This window comes from Mus pahari, chromosome 2, assembly GCF_900095145.1.
Source record: "Mus pahari chromosome 2, PAHARI_EIJ_v1.1, whole genome shotgun sequence".
Lineage (NCBI taxonomy): Eukaryota > Metazoa > Chordata > Mammalia > Rodentia > Muridae > Mus > Mus pahari.
The window spans coordinates 62,005,951-62,026,763 of NC_034591.1; the positions used below are offsets into that span (position 1 = coordinate 62,005,951).

The 20,813-nt window shown below is 41.6% G+C and overlaps 1 pseudogene; it reads left to right on the forward strand.

Moving 5' to 3' along the window:
- Positions 1–20,355: 20,355 nt before the first annotated feature.
- LOC110316793 lies at positions 20,356–20,786 on the forward strand (annotated as a pseudogene).
- Positions 20,787–20,813: the final 27 nt, after the last annotated feature.

Consider the following 20,813-nt stretch of genomic DNA (forward strand, 5'->3'; position numbering starts at 1 on the left):
GGGCTGTCCTGAGAATTGATTGGCTACACGGGGATGTGGGCGGTGCTCTGCTCGCTGTCCCCAGACTGTAGAGGCTCTCCTTTATGTCAATTTCTGTTCCAAGATGCAACCCTTTATGTGGGATGGAGATGAAGTTCCAACTGCTTGGATGTGCAGCTGGCCAATTTCTAAAATACATACATACATACATACATACATACATCTTAACACTGTGAACAAATAAGGCACTGATAAAACAGGAAAGCTTTATCGGAAATTATACACAATTATATTAAGAGAAGAATTAAAGCTATGGGTCCTATGTTAAATTTAATGAAAAAGTCAAGTTTAGGTAGAAGAGAATGTGACTACACTTTGTTATATCCCAAACATCTGGAGTTTGAAGCTGTTGCTTCTTCCTTGTTTCATAAACTAGGAAGTATGAATGAATAGTGGCTGCTACAACAAATTGCCAGACAAGGAGGTGAATTAAGCCACACCCTTCTGACATCTTACAGTTCTGTACATCAGAAGCCTGGCACAAATCCCACTGGGTAAAGCTACCATTAGAAGGAATGGTAAGGAAAATCAATGGGAAGATTTGCTTTCCTCTCTTCTCCAGCTTCCAGAGAAGGCCTCAAATGATCTGACTTTGCCTGCTCAAGGACCTGCCCTGTCTGCAGAGGCAGTGGGCTCATCACTCCACCCTATACTTCTGCTATGGCATCTTCTCAGCTTTCTGGTGCCCTCAGTTCCTTAGGGGACCCCCGTATCCATTCCACTGGTTCTATCCAAATGACTTCTCAGCTCAAGGTCAGATAGCTAGCAAGCCTAATTCCATCCAGATCACAACCTCTTGGTCCTGTAACAACATTGCATCCTAACAAGCTCTAGAATGACATATGGTTTCTATGGGGTTGTGTGTCTTTCCCCAAAGGTATGTTAGGATGTTTTTGCCCTGTTCTGTGATACTTGTCTCTATCAGGGTTAAAATAGGACTTTGCGAGTACATGTGACAAAGATCATGCAAATGTCTGCTTTAACCTGAAAGGGGGTAGGTAATTCCAGACATGGATGATTGCATTGTACTGTCACTCTATTGATTGATTGACTTCACTCAATTGTAACTAGGACATCCTCCTCGTAATGTGGGTCCCTTCATCCCTGACCTTCAGCTCACTGGTACCTACCTCAACATCAAATCATTCTCTGGGGGTCGTTGCACAGCTCCATCCACACCTAGCCCGTGTGCTCATCCTTCACCTGATGGTTACTTACATGTTCTTTGCCAAGTAGTACTGGGCCCTGGAGCAAAAGAGAAAAGAGGGGAGCCACACCAGGCTCCGAGCATATTTCTGACAGCCTCTGGGAATCTGAGGAGACCTTTCTCACACATTGTCACAGTGTGCTTCGGTTGTAACCTGACTGACGGTAGCCTGATCCTGCTCTACCCCAATTCTAGCTGGCCTCTCTCCTTCGACCTTCTTTTTGAGGCCACATCTCTCATGCCATTCAGTCCTCTTTTCTCCCCTGCTCTGTTCAGGTTCCTCACTGAGATAGTGCAGTTCCATAGGCATAATGCGTAGTGGGAAGATCATATCAACAGAACGCTTGCCTTGGTCTCTAAGAACCACTTATCACCACTTCAAATTCTGCTGCTTTAAGAATTGGAACAGACTGTGATAATGTGTAGAAAAGTCCTCTAGAATTCCCAGGCCCCCCCTTCCCTCTTATTCTCCAGAGGCCTGCATGTCTTAGAAAAGAGCATGTAACACTCAGAAGAAGAGCAGAAGCAAGAACTGGGAGAGGATGAGCCGTGACAAGGACCTCAGCAGCAAAGGATGGTGTAACCTGTGCTTTCTCCATACTGAGTGCGGAGGAGCTCCGTGCACTGACAATGTATCTGTGCAACCCCTAAGATGCTGAAAGGAATGGAGGGAGGGAGGGGTGGCTTCCCAGTGATCTGTATGCTAGGGAGAAGAGGACTTAGTTCAGTCTGTTTGTCACACATGCATGAGGGGCTGAGTTTGAGCCCAAGCATAAAGCTGGGTGTAGTGGCATAGGCTTGTAATCCCAGCCCTGAGGAGGCAGGGACTGAATCCCCGTGGGTTAATGGACAACCAACCTAATCTGCTTAGTGAGCTTTGGGCCACTGTCTAAAAACAAAATGAAACATAACAACAACAAAGCTAAGATAGATGACTCCTGAAAATGTATACCCAAGTTACCCTTTGGCCTCCACCAACACACACACACACACACACACACACACACACACACACACACACACACACACATGCAAGCACCTAAGTTTCATTGTCATCCTCTATTTCTATCTGTACAAACCCTTTTATTTTGGAGTTCCTTTGTCCACAGAGCGACAACCCAAACTAAAAATGGTCCTTTACCCTCTGTGTACGTGAGGAGAGGCCTACAGGCATGCGTTTTGCTGGTTGTCTCCTTTGAGAGAAGGAGGCTTTGGCAAGAGAACAATGCAACTGTCTTGGCAGGCAAGCACCAGCTCAGCTGCAAGGGGCCCTGGTCTATGGGAAACAGTTGGTAATCTGCAAACACCTATATCCACAGCTCCTCTCACTCAATTCTGAACCACAGACACACCAGACCCCTGCAGCTCTCACTGAGGTGGCCATATAAATTAGTGTCTGACCTTCGAAGGCATTTGGGTTTGTAATCCCATCTCTATTGGTTCACTGCATGATGCACCCCCTGTGGGTAAAGGGCAATCCCAGCAATGTGGCAACTTGAGATGAGAACGGGACACAGAATTGTAAAACCCTTGGAAGGAGTCCAAAGGAAAAACACACACACACACACACACACACACACACACACACACACGCACACGCACACGCACACGCACACGCACACGCACACGCACACGCACAGGACCCATATACATATGTTTACATATGTGACTCTATATTGTATAACTATGAAAATCTGAAAGACAACTCCCCATCCCCATTTAGGATAGTCCTTTGAAATCATAGCTATCAAATTCTTCTGAATTTCTATTAATTTGGAAATTGAATATATATTTCAATTAAAACTGTTATTTAAAATCAACTTTAAGAGCAACTTTTCTAGGAATTTTGGGATATTTAAGCTTCCAAATTGGATTTTAATAAAAAAAAGAAAACTTGTCTATGTTATTGTCTTTGTGAATAATTCAACTAGAAAGACAAGATAATAAAGGCCAGCCTTTCTCCCTAATCTCACATAGGAGCAGGAACAGTGACCCTTGCTCCCCATTACATTACAGTGTGATGTACCTAGAAGACAGACTGTCCCAGGGAGACACAGACTCAATGGCCCGCAGTTGCTTCTTGAAACATTGATTATGAGATACAGTCTAGTAATTGATGCTTTTGAATGCAGAGAAAATCAACTCTATTTTATTAGAGAGGACAAAGGATTATGTGAATCGGTTCCTGATAGAAGCCACCACTGCTGTTAAAAATCATCCAAATTGTATCACAGTTTAAAGAGCAGAGAATACTTACACCTAAGCATTTGAGATCCATTTGTTTAAATGATGTTCCAATCCCCTCTGAGTATTAAGGAAATCCCTTTTCATAAATAATACAGACCAGCAAAATGCCTACCACTGTTATATTACCAATATCAAATTTTCAGATCCAATTTTGAGGTTGGCCAGTTGTCCCGAAAATGGCATTTATGACTGCAGGGCATGAGATGTTTGAATATCTTGTAACTTCAGTCTTCAGTCTTTTCTTGGCTTTGATAGCCTTGACATTTCTGAAGATTCTACATATCCACAGTGAAAGATCATTACTTATTATCCTAGAAGTGAGACTTCTTCTTCATTGTCAGAACAGGAGTTATATAATGAGATGCATCTTCAGAGAAATGATGGGGTAGGTAGGAGGGATTGCCACTCGGGGTGGATGTGTTTCTGACTACAGGAAGTTTACAGGACTATTAATATGAAAGGAATTCACAGAGCAGTGATGTTTTTTGTTTGTTTGTTTGTTTTAATAAAAGTGCTTAGCATTCTATTGGCTTCCTTAAATTATTCTTTTTCTAAATATTGAGTTCTGTCTGAGGTACTGAATCTGACAAAGTTTCCTCTTGGAAGCACTTTTTATTGCATGCTACGCCTATCTGGCTGTCAAAAGTGATCAACAAAAATATTAGATAAAGTACACACAGAAAAGGAAAAGCGGGATACTGCCTATAGCGTGAAATATTAAAAAATGCAATCCACGCTATCTCTGGTAAGGAACTTGTTCTTATCTCGTGGAGACTCTCTGACCCAGAGCTCTGAAATCTCTCCACCCAGCTCACTAAGTTCCCATGGCGGGTCACTGCCACACCAGTCCCACATTTACAAATTCCCATGTTTGGCAGGGGTACCCTGTCATCGTACATTTTCTCTGGAACTCAAGTCCAGTGTTGTAAATGAAAAAACCACACAATCTTAGTTTAAAATCTAAAAGCAACACGATCACTGGGCGCAACAACTAACATTCTAATTTATAAGCCATTCTAAGTTAAATCCTCCAGTAGCAGCAGATACAAATGGATCCACCGCCTAAATTGGGGACCTTTGCTATCTACATTTTCACTCCATATTCCTGCGGTGTTCCAAAGCCTGTCCTTCTCCTCTCCTCTTCCAATGTCCCTCCCTGACTGTCCCGGAAGTCTTGGCTACTCTCCTAGTGGTTGGTTTCTGTATTCATTTGAAGGGTCACAGAAAAAATCCTGAGTAAGTGATTCACTCTTTGTCCCAGGCAGCCCCTCTTGGGGAAGCAGAATTAGCATCAAAATACAAACAGCACCAGGGCTAGCCATAATACTACCCACTAAAATAAATAAACACAATGTCAAAAGAAGAGCTGCTTTCTTTGAATGTGAACTATTAATCATGAAACTTGATGTTGCAAGGATATCAAGATTGCAGAGACCATTGTTTTCAGCTTCAGACGGGTTGGGTAAGGAGAAAAATTTCCTTCTGGCAAAGTAGCAGGGAATAAGCAAATATGATCTTATAGTGAGGTTTAAATTTTGGGCAAACTGATTGTGGGAAAGGCAGAAGCAATGTTTTTTAGAGAGGATATTTATATCAGAAAATTTCAAGGCCGTTTTCCTAACAATCCATGAGGTTTGGTATGCTGCGCAATTACTCTAACCTTAGTAAAAATTAGGAGTTTGACTTCAGGAGCTGGAGCTGGGGAGAGGAGATGCCTTTAAAGGTCAAGGATTATCTCAGTGATCTTCCTGTTAAGAAGATTGGCTGAATAGTTAAAGAAAAACCAAAGAACAAATAAAAATCAGAGCTTCCTACATTTTTTCCACTAAGAATTTAAAAAGAAAGATAAAATAAATCTCCTTCATTATAAAAGAAAGCTACTCAACATTGTTAAATATTTATTTTAAATTTCTTTTCTAAAAAAATAAAAATTAAAAAACAGCTATAAGCTGTTTTCAAGATTTTTAGAGTTGGCAAAATGGCTCAGAGGGTAAAGGTGCTTGCCTACAACCTGACAACCAGATTCAATTCCAGGGATGGATATGGTGCAAGACCCAATCACAGGTTGACCTCTGACCTCTGAATGGACACTGTGGCACATGTATGTGCACACACATGACAAGTAAAATGTAATATAAAAAACATTCATGATTTTTAATTTTGAAATAGAGATTCAGAGGAAGTTGTAAAAAAGAGCCGTGCTGGCTGTAGCCCCATATATCACACACTAGAAGCAGTGTAATTATACTTTGCAGAGCTGATTGGAGCTTCCCTGTTTTTGAGTGTGCTCCTTTGTACACATACCTGTATCATTTTATGTCATTGTATTATGTGAGTAAGTTTGTATGCATTAGAAATGGTCCATCATAAGACTCCTTTGAGCACTTCTTTATAGTACACACATCCCTACAAATACAATGTCTGAACATCGTATGCCAGACACTGTTCTGGGCACATAAGTGACCAAGTCCCCAATCTAAGTAGTTAAAAAATAAGTCATTTAAAATGTGAATAGTATATGTTCAGTAATGAGCATCATAGGAACAAGTAGTTTTTACAAAGATTGCGAAGAATCGAGCACTCACACAGGTGCCACTTTTTCTCATAGTCAGATAAGGATGATATTATTGTCTGCATTTTATATGAATAAAGGTTTATAGTGATTAAATTGTTTACTTGGGGCTATAAAACAAACTATATTTGTAATTTCATAATTTTATAAACATTACAGCAAAAATATTCTATGTCAAGGCTATTACCAGCTCTTTTTAAATGTTACTTTTAATTTCTTCACAGTAATTTGTGGTGACTTTCCAGGACAGAAGCTAAACATTTATGCTTTAAAAATAATTCTTGTCTTGTAGGTTATGGCAAAACCTGTACTGCTATTCTGTGAGTTCTAAGAACTTCATTATTCTTTTCTTTATTTTCCCCTATAAAATTGGTCATATTATCCTACCCCATTTGTATATACAGTTGCTATGTTACTGTGATTTTTATTGATTTCAGTGCTGCATATTTTTGACATCCATTACATTGCTGTGAGCTTTGCTCTGGCTTGCAGTTAAATTCCTGGGAATTACTTCGATCATTTTGGATCTTTCTTTTTAGATTTGTTAGGTAAAGCCAACATAGCATTTATTCTGTTTGCTTATTAGCCTAATTATTCAACATTATGAAAGAAAATCGAGCCATTCTCCACAGTGGCTCAAGAGCTGTCTTCTGGCCCTTTGCTGTGAGCCATCCTCCTGTGTCCACAAGCTTCTACAAACATACATCACAACCCATGGCCCTTGAAAATATCTGGGAAAGAATATATCTGTACAAACATTTTCAGACTTTCTTCCTTGCCATTACTCCTTGAACTTACTTAGCATGGGCATCGCATCTGTAAGAATACTAGAGGTGACACAAAGCTCATGATGGAGGATGGGTAGACATAGATCATGTGATCTATGCTATGCTGTCCTGCTCATGTTTAGTGATCGAATCTGGGAACTAGTTACCAATTGATAACCAAGGATGACAGTGATTTTCATTTGATTATGTTTTGTTGTTGTTGTCATTCATTTTGATTTTGCTTTTTATAGGTACCAGAGATTGAAACCTATGTCTTGAGCCGGTAAAGAAAATTTCCTACCACAGGGCTACAATACATCCCTATGCCTTGCAATTAAGACAACAGAAACTTACTTGGAAAATAATGTTACAAATTTGGAAACTTTGTACTTTATGCGTAGGTAAATTATTACAATCAAGAAGGTATTGTGTATTTAAAACAGCCTCAACAGAGTCTTACAGAGTTTCCCCAGTAGCTATTCCAGCTCCCATCGGTCTTGGATGGTCTTCTACAAATCCTTCTTCCATCCTCTCTTGTCAAATTCTATGATCTTGTAGTTAAAAGAAAGAAATAAAGAGGAAAAAAAAAAAAAACCACACCAGCCTTTAGGTTGGGAAGGAATTGGACATGTGTTTTAAGGAATTTTACAATTTTACAAAACTAGGCCACTTCCCTATGGAAGCAAAGGGGAAAAGGTGAGGAAATTTAGAAAGATGGGGTGGTACTAATGGTTTCCCAAAGAATACAGATAACCATAAAAGAAATCTAAGTGGATCTCGGTAAGTTGGTGCTGAGTGCGTAGATTAGGGATAGAAGACTGACTTGGAAAGCTGTCTAGAGAGGCCACTGCTGACAGCCTGCGAGGCCTTGTGCACCTTATCTGGGCTGAGTCATCATCTCTAGGGCAAGGCTGATGGAAACCAGCAGCTGCATCAGCATCAGCACAAAGCTCAGCCTGAGGCCTGGGTTCAAGGGCTGTTCTGCAATCACCATTTGAAGGTCTTTTCCTTGTGGTTATAGCTTGGGCCACACTTTTATATACAGTTAAGATAAACAAAGGAAAGATAAATAAAACAAAAGTTCTCCTTTTAAACTTTTATCATGATAGTTCAACATAAAAAGAAAAAAAGCTTAAAGGAAAATCTCCCTGGCTTATACTCCATGTTTCTGTCACTCATCATTATCCTCTATTACCCCTGGAGATGAGCCACAGAAGCAAACATGGGCTAATCTGAGCAGATAATACATTTCTTGGGGGTACTGAAAAGCCTATCTAGTCTCTGAGAATTTGCCTCTGAGTTGATCGATACTGGGAAAACCTACAAAACTGTTTTGGTACTATTGATTCTGTGGAGCCATCATCATAGTACTCTGGGTTTGAACCTCCTAATGGAATGAAGCCCCCCCTGTTATCCTGGATACTTTCAGATCTAGAATATCTACTGAATCTGGAAACTGAACTGTCTGCTGCCTCTGGTGCCAATCTCAGTAAATTTCATTCTGAACTTTTGCTCCTGTGTCTCTCCAAGACAAATTCTGACATAAAAGTCTGACAAAGACTAAATGAGCCTGTGCACCTCCACAGGACAGATTGTTCTTGCTATTAGTGACTGTGTTTTTACACGAGTGTCTAGGCATCTGAGTTTGGGGATACTGTAACTCTATATGCTGATATCTGCTCTCGTCGTTATTGGGCGAGTGTTTTGTTCCTCAGTTTCTGTTGCCCACACTGGATCTCAGGAGGTTCGAGGGGCTGTGTGTTATCACAGAGGAAACACTTTGAAGAGCATGCTTGGTGTGGTCATGTGAGGTCTTGGCTACAATCTGCTTCTAGGTGTTAGAAGTTGATACTTAGGAATATGAATGTACTAGAGCAAGTGGTGGTTGGCCAGGGGAGGGAGGAAAGCAGCGTGTTCCGTAAGTACTTGATTAGTTCACTGGGAATGGAGGCAAATAAGGGGGTGACTATAGGCTTCAATTTTTTAAAACCTACTTTTAATGAGGGTTCTGAAACCCTTCGCCACCCCCCCCCCCTTCTAGCCTACCATCCAACAGTCGGGGAACAAAGATGGTAAATAAGACAAAGGGCATGTTTAGAAATAGTTCCTTGTTGCTATTCCAATCACCGTTTGTCAGGATAACAGCAGTTGAGTTCAGTAGTGTCAGAATACCAAACATGAATCAGCAGTGGTGGCATGATCTTGCAGAAATAGCCGGGCCTCCACTGAGCCTGAGTTAGCAGGAGCGACCAGGACCAGCAGGGACATCAGAAGTTCTCTGCCCTGCCTCTCTCAACAAAGTGAAGACCATAAAAGACAAAGACTCAAGACCAACAATGCATTTCAAAGGTAGATACGGAAGTATAAAGTCACTATCCAATAAGTCCTATTTATACTTTCTCCAAATATCATGTGTCCTCCTGTGGATCTTGCCTCAGGAAAACACCGCATGAGTTTGTCTTAGCACAACACCATGTGACTCAGCATCTCATTACAGATCCAGAAACTTCCACTTCAAGAGGCCACAATAGATTGTCTGCTGCAGAGCTGAGGATGAGATTGGGACATGGGATTGGGAGGAAAGAAGTGAAAGCAAATATCCTCTTTGTAAATTAATTAATTTTTAAAAACATACTCACTTTACGTCCTGCTCACTGTCCTCCTCACTGTCATCCTCTCCCACAATCCTTCTCCTATCTTCCCCTTCTCCTCTGGGCAGGTGGGGATTCTTCCACCCTGGCAATTTAAGTCTCTGTGAGGCTAGGCGCTTCCTCTCACACTGAGGACAGACAAAGCAGAACATATCTCACACACAGGCAAAAATTTTGGGGATAGCTCCTTTTCCAGTTGTTCATGACCTACATGAAGACCAAGCTGAACATCTGCTACATATTTATGGGGAGGCCTAGGTCTAGCCCTGTATGTCTTTTGCTTGGTGGTTCAGACTCTGAGAGCCACAAGGGTCCAGGTTAGTTGACTCTGTTGGTCTTCCTATGGAGTTCCTATACCCTTTGTTGCCTGCAATTCTTTCTCCTGTTCTTCCATTCATCCCCAAGCTGCATCCAATGTTTGGCTGTGGGTATCTCTATCTGAGTCAGCTGGTAGGTGGAGCCACTCAGAGGACAACGTACTCCTGTCTGCAGCATAATAGAGTATCATTGATAGTGGTAGTTATTGGTGCTTGCCCATGGAATGGATCTCAAGTTGGACCAGTTATTGGTTGGCTATTCCTTCAGTCTCTGTTCAATCCCCAGAGCCTACATTTCTTTCTTTTTTAAAAAAAAAATATTTTATTAGATAATTTCATTTACATTTCAAATGCTATCCCGAATGTCTCCTATACCCTCTCTCCACCCTGCTCCCCTACCCACTCACTCGCATTTCTTGACCCTGGCATTCCCCTGTATGGGGCATACAAAGTTTGCAAGACCAAGGGGCCTCTCTTTCCAATGATGGCCGACAAGTCCATCTTCTGCTACATGCAGCTAGAGACACGAGCTCTGGGGGGTACTGATTAGTTCATATTGTTGTTCCACCTATAGGGTTGCAGACCCCTTCAGCTCCTTGGGTAATTTCTTTAGCTCCTCCATTGGGGACCCTGTGTTCTATCCTATAGATGACTGTAGGCATCCACTTCTGTATTTGCAAGGCACTGGCATAGCCTCACAAGAGATAACTATATCAGGGTCCTTTCAGCAAAATCTTGCCGGCATATGCAATAGTGTCTACGTTTGGTGGCTGATTATGGGATGGACACCCTGATGGGGCAGTCTCTGGATTATGATCTGCTTGTGGACGTTGTACATCGTGGTGCGGAGCCTAGTGCGCACCACGATGTACAACGTCCACAAGCAGAGGTGATGTCTCCATCCTTCTATGTGGGTCCTGTTTGACAACTGGAGATGGTCTCTTCAGGTTCTATATCACCAATGTAGTGAGCCATAGCTAAGTTCATCCCCACTGACTCTTGGGTGTCTCTGTCTCATTTTGGAGATGCTCCCTACCTTCTCATCCCCATCAGTTGCAGATTTCCATTCACTTTCATGGCAGCCTACTCATCTCTCTTGTCCTTCAACACACCTGATACTGAACCCTGCCATTTCCCTCCCCATTCCCCTTCCCTCTCAGTTCCCTCCCTCCATCTACCTCTTGTAACTAGTTTATTCCCCCTTCTAAAGTGAGAGTCAGGCTTCCTTGCTTGGGCCTTCTTGTTTAGCTTCTTTGGGTCTGTGGAATATAACATGGTAAGTGTACTTTATGGCTAATATGCACTAGTAGGTGAGTACATGCCATGCAGGCCATTTGGGACTGGATAACATCACTCAGGATGATATTCTCAAGTTCCATCCATTTGCCTACAAAATTCATGATGATTTCATTTTTTTTTTTTATAGGAAAGCGAAGATCTTAAAGTTTGCTGACCTATTTGCTTCTACGACAGGCTTAGCCAGAGAGTTCCCAGGGAATGCCTGTTGCAGTTGGAGATGGGTGGAAAGGGAGGTTGGAAGAGAAGATCTGTGTAATCTTCTGGAGAGAAAGGTGAGGCCACAGCAGCTGGTCTGCTACAGAGCCCAGGGCAGGAATGGGGTATTGGAGTTGAAGAAGATGAGGGAGAGGTGAAGATGCACAGTTAGCCTACTTGCTTTCCTGGCCAGAGTGGCCAACGGGTTCCTAGAGAATCCTGCTATAGATGGGACCTGGGATAAGGGGATGAGTGAGGGAAGGAAGGTTGGAGAAACAGATCTGCATGGTCCACTGGAGATGAGAGCAGAGGAGACAGGGAGGCCACAGCAGTTGGTCCATTACTGAGCTGAGGTGGAGGGATTTTCTTATAAATAGTCTCCAGTTCAAGGCATCAATTTACCCACACTAATGATTCAGTCCTTCTTAGAAGGGGGAACAAAATACAGGAGGAAATATGTAGACAAAGTGTGGAGCAGAGACTGAAGGAAAGGCCATCCAGAGACTGCCCCACCTGGGGATCCAGCCCATATACAGTGGCCAAACCCGGTCTCTATTGTGGATGTCAGGAAGTACTTGCTGATGGAAGCCTGATATGGCTGTCTCCTGAGAGGTTCTGCCAGAGCCTGACAAATACAAAGGTGGATGCTCACAGCCAACCATTGGACTGTGGAAGGGTCCCCGATGTAAGAGTTGGAGAAGGGACTGAAGGAGCTGAGGGGGTTTGAAGCCCCATGGGGGCAGCAACAGTGTCAACCGGCCAGACCTCCCAGAGCTCTGAGGGACTGGACCACCAACCAAAGAGTATACCTGCAGGGACCCATGATGCCGGCCACATATGTGGCAGAGGATTGCCTTGTTGGACATCAGTGGGAGAAGTGACCCTTGGGCGCGAGTGGGTTCAATGCCCCACTGTAGGGGAATGCCACGGTGGGAGTGGGTGGGTCGAGGAGCACCCTCCTAGAGGCAGGGGAGGGGACATGGGATAGGGGGGTTCCAGAGGGGAGACCTGGAAAGGGGATAAGATTTGAAATGTAAATAAATAAAATATCCAATAAAAGAAGAAAAAAATGCAAATCCCTCCAGAAAAATAACTAGTTGCTAAAATTTAACTACCTGTACACATATACAAAATCTATTAACTACACAATTGTGTAAAGTTCTCTAATTTTGCTTACATTAATAACTTTTTCCTATTGTAAAAAAGAAAAAAAGAAAAACGTGTCCAAACTCACGATCAGTTGTTGACTCTCAACCAGTCCTCTGTGGAAAAGCCCTCATAGACACTCTTAGTGGTATGTCTCAGTATTCTAGCTGATTCAGATCAAACCAAGCTGATAATCAAAGCTGACTAGCGTGGGATAGCTTATCTGGGTGACTGTTCTATTACATTGGAAAATAAGATGTGCTTTCTTGCTGTTGACTAGCTCATTCTATTATTGGCAATTGGAGCTGGCTGTTTGGCAGTGAATTTTAAGTGTTTCACAACCTCACAATTTTAATTCCTATTGAAAGATTAGTGTTAATGTCTTCAACTTTAAAAGTGGGCATGTCTGATTTTTCTTGTCAGCTACTTTGACCAGCATAATAGAAATATTTGCCTTCATGTTCTCTGCTTGGGTATTTAGGACTTTCACTTCTCTACACCAACATTGTTTATTAGCCCACTGTAAATGTAAAATAACTTAGAGACTACATGGACAGTTTTGTGTGAATTAAAAACTATAATTAACAAAAATTGTCTGATATCTGTATTAAGTTATGTGAAAAGATTTATATTAGGAATACAAACATTCAATTCTCTATAATGAACACAAACTGGATTATAGGAGAAGGCATCTTGTGATATGTTTAATATGATTGAATAAAAGCAATATTTTAATAATGAAGATATGGTGTTTATTGTCTACATTAAATGTATATACAATGCAATAGCATATAACTAATTTCCCTATCATATCAAGGAACTCCATTTTCTACTCTTGTTTGATCTAACAGAAAGGCTTAAAATAAGGTCAAGATTATCATTTCAAAATACAACTTTGAAGCAAGGCTTTACTGAATATATCTTAGGGAGGGGCAATCACAACAAAATTGAGTTCTTGTTCACCATTTTTCTAATATTACCAGGCAAAAATCTCTGTCTTAGACACCAAGGTGAGCCAGTGAAGATGTGGAGTTTCCAAAAATTGTCTTGTATTATCTAAGTTGTTATTCAACCTTTCTGAAATGATGTAGGGCCTGTCATAATCTTGGCTGTTTCTCCTGTTCTACATCCAAACCATTTCCAGTATCCAGTCCTGAATCACACTGAACCACAGATCCAGTCCAAACAGGGAAGAAGGAAGGCCTTCCACACCTGTGCCTCCCACCTCACTGTGGTTGCCCTGTGCTATGGCATGGCCATTTTCGCTTATACACAGCCCCACTCCAGCCCCTCTGTCCTTCAGGAAGAGTTGATTTCTCTAGTCTATGGGATTCTGACACCCATGCTGAACCCCATGATGTATAGGAAGGAATAAGCATGTGAAAGGGGCTTGGCAGAAACTACTGGGACAATTCTCTGGGTTCACATCAAAACTGAAAACCCGAGGAATCATGAGCATTACTGGAGAAAAAGACTTTGCTTCTATGTTCTGCACCCAACTTAGATGTGACAATTATTGCCATGGTGATACAGGTAATTAGTAGATAATGACACATTATGATTGGAGATGTGATGCTGCAGGCTGAGTGGCTGCTGGGGAGTGAAGTGTGGGTGTATTTTTTATGTCACGGCAGCATGTACATGGAGCTAATCATGGTTGTGATAGGACTTCCTGCATGTCATCTCTACTTTATGGCTGACAGCAATTACTTCATCCTATTGTCTGCAATCATAGACCTGGTTAGTGTTAAGTAGGATGAGGATATTTCTTTTTAAACAAATTATGGAAAACAATTTTGTGTTCCAATGAAAAACAAAATGCACGTTCACTTTTAAAGACTTCTTTTAAAAAAAAATGGAAGTCATTTCTAATAATTGCATGAGTCAGTATGATGAAGAGAGTGTTTTTTGTCAAGGCTGATAGAACTGGTTTTGTGTGGTTCCCACTCCTTAGGTATACCATGGCTGTTTAAGTACAGGAAGTGATTAGTAGTAAAAGGTCGAGTGTAGTCTCACTTCATTCTGATAAGGGTATAACCAAAGGCTGTTTGCGCAGGAGGCTTGTGCTAACAAAGAGGAGGCTGTGTTTTAGTTACATTACACAGTATTCAGTTTGAGAAGATTTTCTGAATATATAATAGTTGTTACATATACTCATAAATATGGCCCATTGAAATCTATAAATATGTATGATTATTGTTAATCACCTGAAAATGTAACAAAAAAAAAAAAACAAGTATTTCTGATGTCTAAAATGTTCACAACCTTTCTTTGAAACTTGGGAAACAATATTGCCACCTCAGACACTAGAAAATATATAGAATGTCAGAAATATTATTAATATAAGAGGGCACATGATAAGTGTCCTGATAAAGAACTTCAGGGTGCACAATTTAAAGTTCATGTAATTCCAAGGCCCTGTGAAATTTGGTTTGAAATTTTCCCAACTGTGATACTATTCTAAGTTTTGCAAGATAGGCAGGCATATTGAAAGATGACAATCCCAGCTGACTAAGTGTTGGTTGGCTTGAATTCAAGCAATACCATGTTGTTTACATTGGAGAGTTTAGAAGACTCCATAGTAATTCCTGAAAACTAAGGGTGTGGTTCCATGGCAGTGATGATGGACAACGAAATGATGATTTAGTGATGCTGCAAATGTTGTTCCTCTTATGCAAGGATCTTCCTGTTTAAAAGAACACAAGAACCAAGTATAATATGACTTGTAGCCCCAGATTTTGAGTCTGGGGCAGAAGAATTGTGGGTTTGAGATCTTTGATTTTTTAAAAAAATTTATTTACTTAGTTTTATTTTTTACAGTTCAGTCATTACCCCTCTCCAGGTCTGCCCTCCTACAGTTCCTCATCCTATTTCTCCTCTCACCCCCACCCCATCTCCAAGAGGATGTCCCCTCTACCAGGCATCCCCAACCCCTGGGGCCACAAGTCTCTTGAGGGTTAGATGTGTCTTCTTTCACTGAGGCCAGACCAGGCAATCTTCTGCTGTATATGTGTCAGGGGCCTCAGACCAGCTCTTGTACGATACCTGGTTGGTGGCTCAGTTTCTGAGAGATCTCGGGGGTCCAGGTGAGTTGAGACTGCTAGTCTTCCTGTGGGATAGTCCCTCCTCCTCAGCTTCTTCCAGCTTTTTCCTAACTTAACCACAGGGGTCCCTGACTTCAGTCTGTTGGTTGGGTGTAAGTATCTGCATCTGTCTCAGTCAGCTGCTTGTTGGGACTTGAGAATAGCCATAGGCTGCTGTCTGTAAGCACACCATAGCATCAACAATAGTCTCAGGTCTTGGAGTCTCCCCTTGAGATGGATCCCAAGTTGGGTCAGTCACTGTACCTCCTTTTCCTCAGTCTCTTCTCTATTTTTGTCCCTGCAGTTCTTTAAACAGGATCAATTCTGGCTCAGAATTTTTGATTGTGAGAGGGCAACCCCATTTCTTCCCTTGATGCCCTGTCTTTCTGCTGGAAGTGGACTCCAAGTTTTCTCTCCCCACTGTTGAGCATTTCATCTAAGTCCCTGCCTTTGAATCCCGAGAGTCTCTCACCTCCCAGGTCTCAGGTACATTCTAGAGTGTACCCCCTTCCCCTCCCCAGTTACATATTTCCATTAATTCTTCTGGCCCTTAGGTCTTCACTCCTGTTCTCTCCCCCCAATGCCAGATCATATTCCCATTTCCCCTCCTCCTCCCCTTTCCCATCCATTTCCCTTCCTCTCTCTGCGCCCCCCCCCCCATCCATGATTTCTTTCTGCTCCCTCTGAAGTGGGATTGAAGCATCCTTCTGCTTGTTAACCTTCTTGAGTTCTGTGGATTGTATCCTGGATGTTCTGTATTTTTTCTTTTGATAATATTCACTAATTAGTGAGTACATAGCATGCATGTCCTTTGGGATCTGAGTTACCTCACTCAGGATGATATTTTCATGTTCCATCCATTTGCCTGCAAAACGTATGATATCCTCGTTCTAAATAGCTGATTAGTATTCCATTGTGTAAATGAACCACATTTTCTGAATCCACTCTTCCATTGTGGGACATCTGGGTTGTTTTCAGCTTCTGGGTATCATCGATAAGACTGCTATGAACATACCTCTGTATTATGGTGGTGTGTCTTTTGGGTATATGCCCAAGAGTGGAATAGTTGAGAAATCTCTCTAATATACTTATATGTTTTAATTCTTGGTGCCCATTTGGTGGTGCTATTTGGAGTAGTTATGGAACCTTTAGGAGGGACAGCCTTCCTGGAAGTATGTTATCCAGTGTGGATTTTGATTATTTATAGCCTCACTCTATTTCCAGTTTTCTTTCTCTGTTTCCTGGGTGCTGGCGAAATGCAATTATCCAGCTTCCTGTTAGAGATACCTGTGGTCATGCCTCCTCTCCACCTTTCTGGAACTGTAATTCAAAGCACATTCTTTCTTCGATGAGTTGCCTTTGGTTATGGCATTGTATTACAGCAAAAGAAAAGTAACCAGTACAAAGCCAACCTGGACAACTTAAGTTTGTCTCAAGAGAATACATAAAATACATCTTGAAAGTGACAGTGTTGAAACCAGAAAACTGATACCAAAGAATCTAGAATATAAGCAGTTACAGCAGAAGAAAAACCTGTGCCCAAGAACAATGATGGAAGACAGAGTGAGAGCCCAGATATACGTGGAGCAAGCACTTGTAGAGTGGGTATTGAGAAAGGAGCAAATTCATGCCTAGGGGTCAGACTGTGGAGTGTTCCTGATGCCAAGTTACCCATTATTCAACTTCACCTCAAAAGCACTGGGCAGCTGGTGAAGGTTTGGAGGTAGAACTACAGCTGGATTAAATTTAGTATTTGAAATATCACCCTGTCAAATGAACTAGAGGGGAGATCACCAGAAAAAGGACTAAATTGCAGACAAATCTGAACTAAGGTGTGGCAATGGTGCTGGGCTGAGCAGGTTTGATGAGCGTAGCTAGATCTGCTCAGAGTGAATTCTACATGAAAGAACAGAAAACACTGAGTTTTAAGCACAGATGCTGATGAAAGTCTTGCATGAAAACTGATCAGAATAAGAAAAAAAAAGAGTGGGACCAAGTAAACCAACTAAATTAATAATGTGCATTAAACAATAAAGGAGTAGATATAGATAGGTGAGGGAGGAAGGCAGAGGGAAATGGAAAGAGGGAAGGAGAGGGAAAGAGAGAAGGAGGAAGAAAGAGAGAGAGGGAGAGGGAGAGAGGGAAGAACTAGTTGTGGACACAGGGTATGAAAATTAAGAAACTTGATAGATTCTACCTCAAGCTTCTTTGTTTCTTCCTTCGTTCCTAGAAGCTGATCGTGCTACTGGGATAGTAATTTAAGAGTATACAAACTGTGGCATGAAGATGGTATAGATGATTGAATTTAGCAATAGGTGTATGAGCAGGAGAGAAATAAACATGTGAGTCCTGAGATGATAGACAGTTGTTTATCAGCATGGACAGGGAGATGAAATTGTTGCTAGGCACTGAGTATTGATTTTGGAATGTAAACAGTACTGTGAAAATGCACTTAGATGTTCATTAGCACAGTTTCCCCCATCTCTGCATCTACTGGAGTTTGAGGCACTACTCTCTGATCTATGGAAGGATAAATAAAGCCATCTTAGACTCAACTATGATAATAGGTTTTGTTTCCCAGGCAAGCAAACAGGATGACTACTCATGGACTATTACATGAGGACTAAAATTTAAACTTGGCCTATCAGAGAACATCCTAAAACTCCATGAATCTGGTTTCTGTGACCTTGAAGAAAAAATGTCTTCAATGGCATTTAGGAACACACAGAGAGAGATAGAGGAGAACAGCCTTCCATAGGGACAAGGCAACATGGAAGTCTTCCTCTTGTGGGTTAGGAGTGGTGACAGCAATGAACACTAATGAGTTCCTAGAGGACTCTTGCAGTCCCACATTATTAATGAAGTCACTATTGCACTTCCTGAGATTCATATGTGATCCAATATGAAGACACTTATGAACTTTCTCTCCAAAGGTTTCCTCAAAATCCAGACAAGTCTCAGGTGACTTCAGAGCCCAAGAAGTCAAGGATTATTAAACTCTATCATATAATCTTATGTGGAAAAAAAAGATAAGTTTCCTTTTTATTCTCTCTCTCTCTCTCTCTCTCTCTCTCTCTCTCTCTCTCTCTCTCTCTCTCTCTCAGGTTTGAGAGTCATCCCTCTAAAAATGGGCATTTTTTCACCTCAAGGGTGGAAGGAAGCACATGGATCTCCCTGCAGAAGGAAAATATAGTAGACTATGTGAATGGACTGGGGGCTGGTGGGGATGGGAACAAAGGGAGTTAAGTGAAGGAAGGAGAGTACAGGGAGAGAGAACTGAAATTGGTTTGGAAGGCAATGTGGAAACCTAGTGAAGTGGAAATTTCTGGTTTCTCTGGAGACTAAGTGGTGTCATGTGATGTTTTTCTGGAAGCTGCCTTAGGAGAGGATGTTTTGCTAAAGCTGACACATGAGAGGGTGATTTGGTGAAGCAGACACATGAGAACATGTTTTGCTGAGACAGATATTTGAGAGGATATATGATGTTTGGAAAGAGCATAGGTAGAGCCACTGACTACACTCTCCTATTGCTTTGTCTTGCAATACTTTGTTGCTCTTCACTAATCTTCACTTCACATGACTTTGTAGAGAAAAATGGACTGAAGACCTTCTCATGTTATTCTGACTGCTTCTTCAGACTTGTGCCGATTCGGCAGAGCCTCGAGGTTTCTTCTGGATTGAGCCGCTGCTACTGATTTGTGTGGTGTTTACTACTTGCACTGGACTTCCACTACTGATTCATGTTTAATGTTTTGGTCTGGACCACTGATATCCTGAAAACAAAGATTGAAACTGCCTCAAATAACTATTTCTAGAGAGGCTCACAACTCTTTTGCCCTATTAACCATCTTTCTTCCCTACCTTAAGTCAGTGGGCTAGCAGGGAGGTTGAAGCATTTAAGAACCCTTATTAAAATAGGTTTTGAAAACTCTGTGCCTACACCCTCATGGAACCTCTAGGGGTAACCTAGAAAGGTCTCCTAGTAATGAAGGATATGGAGCCAGAATGAACTTTATTCTGTAACTCAACTGGCAAAACAAACAAAACAAAACAAATCAGAGTCAATGAAATGATTCCTAATGATATCCTGCTATACTATCAGTGCCTATACAGACACCATTAGAGAGGCTTTTTCTAGCAACAGAGACACACAGCCAAACATTAGCCAGAGTTTGGGGAACCCAATGGTAGAAGAAGAGGAAAAAGTTTTGGAGTCAGAAGGCCCAGGACACCTGAAGAACATTGCCCACAGAATCAACTAAGCAGGGCTCATATGGACTCACAGAGACTCAAGCTGCAGTCAGAGCCTACATAGGTCTGTGCCAGATTCTCTGCATATATGTTGTGATTGCTCAGCTTGGTGTTTTTGTGAGACTCCTAACCTTGGGAGTGAGGGTGTCTCTGACTCTCTTATCTGCCCTTGGGATCCCTTTCTTCCTATTGAGTTGCCTTGTCCAGCCTTGATAAGAGGGCTTGTACCTTTTCTTATTGCATCTTGTTATGTTGCGTTTTGTTGATGTCCTTGGGAGGTCTACTCTTTTATGAAGGGAAATGAAGGAACAGTAGATTTGGGGGAGATGGAGGTGTGAGGGGGAACTGGAAGGAATGAAGAGAAGCAAGCCCGTGGTTAGGATGTACTATATAAGAGAAGACAAATCTTAAAAACATTGAAAGATAAAATGGATTTTTTCCCTCACATAATGTATCCTAATTACAGTTTACCCTCTTTCTAGTCTTCCATGTTCCTTGCTACTTCCTCTCCCATTCAGATACACCCCCTTCCTGCCTTTCACCAGAAAACAAACAGGTGCATGGGCCATTGGCACAGCAAGATGGACACATGTTTTGTTCTCTGTGTGGCCAGAAAGCTCTGCAGTCACCAACAAGACCAAATGTGGGATAATAAACAATACAAAAAAGCCCACTTGGGCACATCCCTGAAGACTAATCCTTTTGGAGGTACTTCTCATGCAAAGAGAATTGTGGTGGGAAAAGTAGGGGTTGAAGCCAAACATCCAAATTCTATTGTCAGGAAATGTATCAAAGTATGTCTCATTCAGAATGCCAAAAGATCACAATGTTCATGCCCAATAATGTCTGCTTGAACTTCACTGAGAAAAAAAAAAATAAAGTTATGGTGGCTGGATTTGGTCAAAAAGGTCATACTGTAGATGATATTCCTAGAGTCCACTTTAAGGTTGTTAAAGTAGACAATGTGTCTCTTTTGGACCCATAGAAAGGCAAGAAGGAAAGACCAAAATAAAATTTTTTTTTTTTTTTTTATAATTTT